The sequence below is a fragment of the Cryptotermes secundus genome, unplaced genomic scaffold, assembly GCF_002891405.2.
Source record: "Cryptotermes secundus unplaced genomic scaffold, Csec_1.0 scaffold548, whole genome shotgun sequence".
In the NCBI taxonomy this organism is placed as follows: domain Eukaryota; kingdom Metazoa; phylum Arthropoda; class Insecta; order Blattodea; family Kalotermitidae; genus Cryptotermes; species Cryptotermes secundus.
Genome location: NW_019732380.1, coordinates 914,192 through 921,861, shown reverse-complemented (window position 1 = coordinate 921,861; position 7,670 = coordinate 914,192).

The window sequence follows — 7,670 nt, the reverse complement described above, 5'->3', positions numbered from 1 at the left end:
GGCTTGTAGTGCAGTGCATCAACCAACTAAGCTACCGAGTGCCACCGAATTTCGTGAATATCGGTGGGTTGATTTAGTGAGATTCAATACACAGCATGGTAATTTCTTACGTGTGCATTTTTTTTTCCTAAGAAAGAGAATAGTGTCACGTGTCAGGGTTCCGTGACAAATAATTGATTACGGATTTGGGGGAGCGGTATATTGTAGAATTACTCCAGACGGAACTACGGACAATTATAAAAAAACAGAACAAAACACTCCGTAACCTGTAGTCCGCGAGAGAACTATACCGACCGAGCGACCGCCGCTTGTCGGCGAAGTTAGTGCCAACTTCAGCGGATAGAGTGCCGCGTGGTCAGCGCAACGAATTCCCACGGCCGTTAATCTCGGTTTTCTAGACACGAGTCGCTATTGACTTGAAATAGCTCCTCAGTTATCCTCACAAGGCTGACTGGACCCCGTTCCAGAACCAGTACTTCTCAGAAAATCTGGTAGCGCCGGGAATCGAACCCGGACCTCTGGATCTGTAGCCATAAACTCTGACCACCAGACCACAGAGGCGGTCACAGACAATTATGATACCCGATAATTATAACACTTCCAAACTACGAACAATGATCACACTGTAATGTTCTCTGCAACTGCGCCACACGGAGGCTTCTGTCAGTTCTCCTTTTGCTTTTCGTCTCTCTTCTGGTTATCTCCGCTCCGGTCTGATCTGGTTATGTCTGGTGTAATCTCCCTGAGGTAGGTTCTTGGCGTGCCGAATAGCAGATACGGCCCCGAAAAGTTAGTTTAGTATTTCATTTCCGTGGTAACCACCTGCTTATGTACGTGTCATCATAGAAACATCTCCAGTTCTGCTGTAACTTATGTGTGTAGCCGAGTGTTTCCATGGAAGTGCATGTATACTAGTCCCATGGTAATCCGTTGTGGCTGGAACGTTGCTCGTTGCCTAGGAAATCAATCCTCATCTCACTCAACAGTTCCGGCTTTCTGGAACCCCACATTATTTACCAAGTCGTTGCCTGACAATGAACGTCTATTCTGACTTCGCTCTTCCGGCTTTCGGGCGTCACGTCACAATAGTCTAACAGCAAATAACTTAACTCCATGAAGGTGGGCCCTTCTTGAGCAGCCGCCAGGCGATCAACCCCTCAAGAATTTCCCGACGTTTTATGAAAACCGAGTGTTCATTACCGCATTCACAAGAACCTTCCAATTGTCCCTATCCTGAGTCAGAACAATCCAGTCCATACCACTCCATCCTATGGTCCTAATATCTGTTTTAATATTATCATCCCGCGTATATCTATGTATTCCTAGTTGTCTCTTTCCTCCTGGATTTTCCACCAAAATCCTGTATGCATTCCTCTTCTCCCATACATTCCACATGCCCTGCCAATCTCATCCTCCTTGACTTGATCATTCTAATTATACTTGGCGAAGAGTACAAGTTATGAAGCTCTTCATTATGTAGTTTCATTCTATCGTTCATTCATTCATCAATGGCTCAACGGCCCTTTGTTGGGCTGTGGTCTCGTTTTCAGTTCCGTGATCTTTTTACACAGTCGGTAGGACTCCTTGAACGGGTGATCAGTCGGCCGCAAGGCCGCTACCAAGACATACGACAAAACAAACAAAGAATAAGCGTACACAAAGATGTCCATGTCTTCAGTGGGATTCGAGCCCACGATCCAAGCGTCCTAGCGAAGGAAGACTGTCCATGCCTTAGACCGCGCGGCCGCTGTAACCGGCATTATGCTCTTTAAGAGGAAATAATGTATTTTAACTACGGTAACTTTCTCTGTTATTAACAAGATGTGACTCCGCCCGACACGTGGTTGTGGTACAAGTTATGAAGCTCCTCATGCAGTTTCCACCAACCTCCTGTCACTTCATCCCTCCTTCTCCTCAGAACCCTATCCTCAAACACCCTCAGTCTATGTTCCTCCTTAATGTCAGAGACCAGGTTTCACACCCATACAGAATATCAGATGTATATAAAAACAAACTCCGTGGTTTTAGTCCGCAAGCTAACTATACCGACAGAGCGACCGCCGCTTGTCGGCGAGGTTAGCGCCTTGAAATAGCTCTTCAATTATCCTCACGAGGCTGAGTGGACCCCGTTCCAGACCCGCTACTTCTCAGAGAAAAATCTTGTAGCGCTGGGAATCGAACCCGGACCTCTGGATCTGTAGCCAGGAACTCTAACCGCTACGCCATAGAGGCGGTCATCAGATGTATATGCTTGCTAAAATTGTTGTACTGTCATCTTAGTATGACGCGTCTGAACTCGTTATTTTTAATTTTAAATCTTTAAAATATAATAAAATTATTGATTTAGCAGTGCATCTGGTTGTCAGATGTCGATGTTTTGTGTAATATGTAATAATTATAAACAATGTAAGGAATGTATTACTGTTTTATTAGATGTTTGTTTATGTTTTTTAACATGTGCTTACATTTGTTGCGGTCATATGTGGATGTCGGATCTCTGGTAAGTTCGTCTGTTCTGCGTGTGTACAGATTAGGTAAAATTTTGTGTGGTTGGCCCTTTAGCAACTAACCCGTCTACATATATTTTATGTATTTTATGTCGATATGATCGTCACTAATTGAAGAGATTATGAAGAAAGATAAGCCACACTCATTTCTTTAATAATGTTAAAGTCAATGATGCAGTCCCATACAGACACAGTAAGGACTGTTAAATGACATTCCAATACCACACAGACATTTCCTGCTAGGTATCCAGAGTCTGGTTTGCATAAGCGATTCGGCTAATAATTTAATAGTAATTCAGATACGAAACACGTAGTTTAGGAAGCATGTGCTAGTTAAATAGGAAGCTAAACACTGCCAGGGTTATGATCCTGTGTATCAGTATATTCAACGTTACTATTCCCATTAAGACTTACCACATAATTCCCATAGTCCGCTTCTGTCTGGCCTCGTTTCCATAGCGATCCATCATCAGCTGAAACGTTGGTTTCCACCAGAAACTCGCAGAGTTAATTGTTACATAACCATGTTGAGCATTGTTACTGCACATGACACCTGTGGCATGCAATAACAAGCAATTCATGATCTGCTTTAGCTCATCAACCACCTTATTTGTGTCCCATTAAATTATATGTAACGTATTGTACGAAACTAAATTTAATTAACGTCGCTATTAACTGATTATATACGTGATATAATTTAATGCCTAGGAAAACGAGTGACCAACATAACCAAAATTGCTAGTTCAGAACAAATGAACAAACACTATGACAGCATAAAACCAAACTCGATGTAATTTGATTACGCCATATATTGCAGCACTGCACTAATAACAATATTAGATTATCCACACGCAATACTAATTAAAGTTGACTGTGCTAGAAATCTCAAAACTTGCTACGAACAGAATTCTACCGCCATCCACTGTCAATTGCTGTTCATTTCAACGCACGTGCATCTTATGTTTTACTGTTAATACCAAGGCCTTCGGCTGATGGCAGCACCAATCACGAAACCAAAGTATCTTGAACATGTGCCTGGTCAAGACGTGTTATTTCAGTAACGAAACCAACAGCGTAATCACAACTCGTAATATAAGGTAAATAAAGAAAAATAGATCACATCGCATGTTCCAGTAGTCGAAATATTTAATAAAATGTTAGTCTAGCACATTTTTACTATAGAAGCTATAAAACTGGATTATGTAGGTGCAAATAAGACCGACACAATGCTCCATATTGGGTTTGTACTTGTATTTAATTACGGCGAATAGTCATGTAACTATAACTAATTTTGAGCCAGATAGGAGCCTTCTTTTAACTTTTGTATTTTTCCTTAACGTATCCCTATAATTTATTTTTCAGCCATAATGTGAGAAAATTATGCTTTAATATTGAATGTAAGTTTATTCTCAATTAAAATACATCATTGTTTTAAGCTGCATAAAAAATTACATTCATATGTATTTAGTCAATTGGGTAACGGGGTCTCTTTCACCAGGGGTAAAGCGGCCGAGGCGTGAAACTGACCACTCACCTCCAACTATTGCCGAGGTCAGGAAAACCTAGATCTATACATCCACGCCCCCATACTTCTTCATGGCGTAGTGCTCAGTTAATTAAACACAGGGACAACTTTACCTTGTATTGAGTATAGAGTGGAGTATAACAAAAGGAGGTGCTCGGTTCGAATCTCGACCTAGACACCAGCTATCGTGAGTGAGATTTTTCATAGATTTCCTCAGATATCCCGGGAATAGCCAGGAGAGTACCAGATTAGGTCGAGACCTCTTCCTTACAAGCCCTCTCCAATTCATTACCGAACAGCAGTCCTACCATTCGACGCTATATAGACTAAGAGCGCCGTAAAATGACGCCCAAATGTGTATCTTCAGAGCATAGAATAAACCTCCTTACAGAGTGCACTGTTAAATTTCTCTTAATGTGTTCCGAATGCTGCCTTATAAAAGGCGGTTTTTCTACAGTTAGAGAAGAGAGGAATTGGTTAGTTGTAGACTCCTGTCGCTGTGGATTTAAGCCGGTTAATACCTCAATAATTTACAGCCAGAAGCGACTGATTTACGACAACTTGCATTGCATATCGCGGACTTCATGTAGACCAACTTCGATGCTCAGGTGTATCTTAATGCCAAAAGTAGAAATATAGTTGCTACGCTCCCACGAATAAAGGGGAATTCCATGGAAATTCAAAGCGGTGTACCTTCCTGAACATAAAGTCAATGCTCTAAATTATCGTAATATCAGATTCATAAATTTCTTTCTTAAGTCGGAACTGGGACGTTTAAATAAATTATATCACGAACAAACGAGCTTGTATTTATAAAGATATTAATTTGATATATTATTTTAATCTCCGGTATAGGAACCGAGATTAACGGCCGAGGGGATTCGTTGCGTTGACCACGCGACATCCTCTATCCTCAAAAGTCGGCAATAACTTCACCGACAAGCGGCGGTCACTTGATCTATATAGTTCACTTGTGGACTAAAGGCCACAGAGGAAAATTAATTTTATATATTCTTTTGTGTTTCAACTGTAGAAAGGATTAACCAAAGTTGTGATCAGAGGTTAATCTAACTGTTATTTCCATCTCTTCCTAGGGCTTCTTAAATCATGTCTTCCCGCGGGACTTTTATAATATTCTTGACGTGGCAAAAGTTAAGGGGTTATTTTCTCTACGTCAATCTGATATTTCGTACTCAAGAGACAGTTCCACTGGTGACCCATACACGCAGGTTCTTCAACACAGAGAAACTCTTAAACATTCATCGTCTAATCTGAAATTTACTCATCAGTGTCTTCCCTAATTGAGGGTTCCGTGACTCCGCAGGGGAGACAATATAAAAGTAATTGATATGACAGGCCTCAAAAGATTCGTTTGATCTTGAGTACCAGTGAAGGGGGCGCACAAATCAGACATCTACACCCCTGGACTTTAGTACGTGAAATTACAATTGAATTTAAGAGAAAATATAAGGTGCTTTAAGGTGATCAATTAAGCAAGTCTTAAAAATCTTAAAGGTTATTAACTGGATGCCTCCGTTTGGAGAATACTCTGGAGGTGCCCATGACGTAATCATTAAAATATATATATATTGTGACGTATAAGCCCATTGCTAGGCAAAGGCTCGGTAAACATATTCCAGAAGCATATGCGCTCAACAATAGATGGATATCCATTACTGGGTAACGGACCAATAAACATGCATTCTTGACAACAGAAGACCGTGTTTTCCGTGGGATCCGTGCCAAGGAATTATAAGAGAGTGCAGTCAGAAGAATTGGAGCAGTACAGCGGAGTAAAACAGTGTTCAGTTGGAAGTCAGAATAGTTCCCGTGGAATGTCCAGTCAGAAGAAGATGACAGTGTGTCATTGATTTGTGAGCTGCTGTAACCAGTTGTATAAAGGTCCAATAAATTTGATCATCAAATCCAAAAACCCGCCTTATTAGTCACGCAAAACCCCGGTAAGTGACAATACCATAGAATGACAGAATAAGGGAGACATTAGAACTCCATGATGAATACAGGTCACCCAATACTCTTTCCGGTAGTGAAAAGAAGGAAGTTACGAAGGACCGGAGAAGTAGCTTTCATCTTGAAACAAGATATACACACACAATTTTGGTGGAGAAATATTTTGCAAAGTGACCGGTTCGAAGGCCCATAATTACGTGCGGGCATATATTACTGAAATGGGTTTCAAATAAGTTATTTTTGAGGATATGACTCCATCTGAACTAACTTGGTATTTTTCCAACGAACTATGATACTAGTATTGTTGAACCTTATGGTTCTGGAACCACATTTGGTAGTTAGTTTGTTGTTTAGCTAGTTATAGATTATTTTGTTAAGCAGCAACGCAGTTTTAACGCTTATGACTTATATTCTTGAGTGTCTGATTCGTATCTCGTTGGGACAGAGATTAACCTGAGGTACACCGTGGTTTTTCTTAATCTTACTAGACAAATGCAGAGTCACCTCTTTCCAATTAACTATTCACTCTCTTCCAACCGCTCTATGCCATGTATACCGAGGTACTGACGGCTACTTTAAATAAACTACAAGCTCTTAACCTGAAATATACTCGATTTTTGTATCGGTTATAGTAGGCTTGTGATTTTCCTCAGGCCCTCTACTGAAATACGCGACGACAACTTGCCCCTTAGTCATTTCTACTTCAGTTTTTAGTGAGCTGTGAAAACCTCGATCAACCGCTTACCCATAACGAGTGAATTCTGAAGGTTCATAATTAATTGAAATACAAGGAAATGAATGCCAATTTCACCTTAATATCAGTAAATATTTACCAGACTACACGAAGTAATATATTAAAATTAGTAGCTATGGTCAAGCGGTCAGAGTTCCTGGCTACAGATCCAGAGGTCCAGGGTTCGATTCCCGGGTCTACCAGTTTTTCTGAGAAGTAGTTGGTCTGGAACTGGGTCCACTCAGCCTCGTGAGGATAATTGAGGAGCTATTTCAAGGAAATGGCGGCTCCGGTCTAAAAACCAGAGATTAACGGCCGTGGGGATTCGTTGCGCTGACCATGTGACATGCTTTATCCGCTAAAGTTGAAGCGGAGGTCGCTAGGTCGGTATAGTTTGCTTGCGGACTACAGGCCACGGAGTTTGTTAGTAGTCTTCGTATGTACATACGTTTAGTTTTTTGCGGATATTTTGCAGGGCTTTCACTTTCGTCACCAAATAAAGCCGAGTGATATAATGAATAATGAATTCGAGAGGACTTGGATGGAATCGATCGTGGCCTAATCAAAGTACTATCATGGACAGACTATGGAGGGCCACGAAAAATCTCAATAAAGATAGTTGTTATTTCTGCCAGAGATTCGAACCCAACACCTCCCGATTAAATGTCTAGAGCATCAAACCAATTTTTTTATTGCTAGTGGGGTGGGACTAAGCCCCTTGTACTGCGGCCACTTCTGGCCTATTGTACCAGCTCCAGATAATAGGTGAAGGTGATTGTGGAGCAATTGGCGGAATGAAGATTGGCAGGGGAAACCGAAGTGCTCGGAGAAAACCTGCCCCAGCGCCACTTTGTCCGCCATAAATCCCACTTGACCAGACCCGGGATCGAACCCGGGCCGCCGCAATGGAAAGCCAGCGACTAAACGCTTGAGC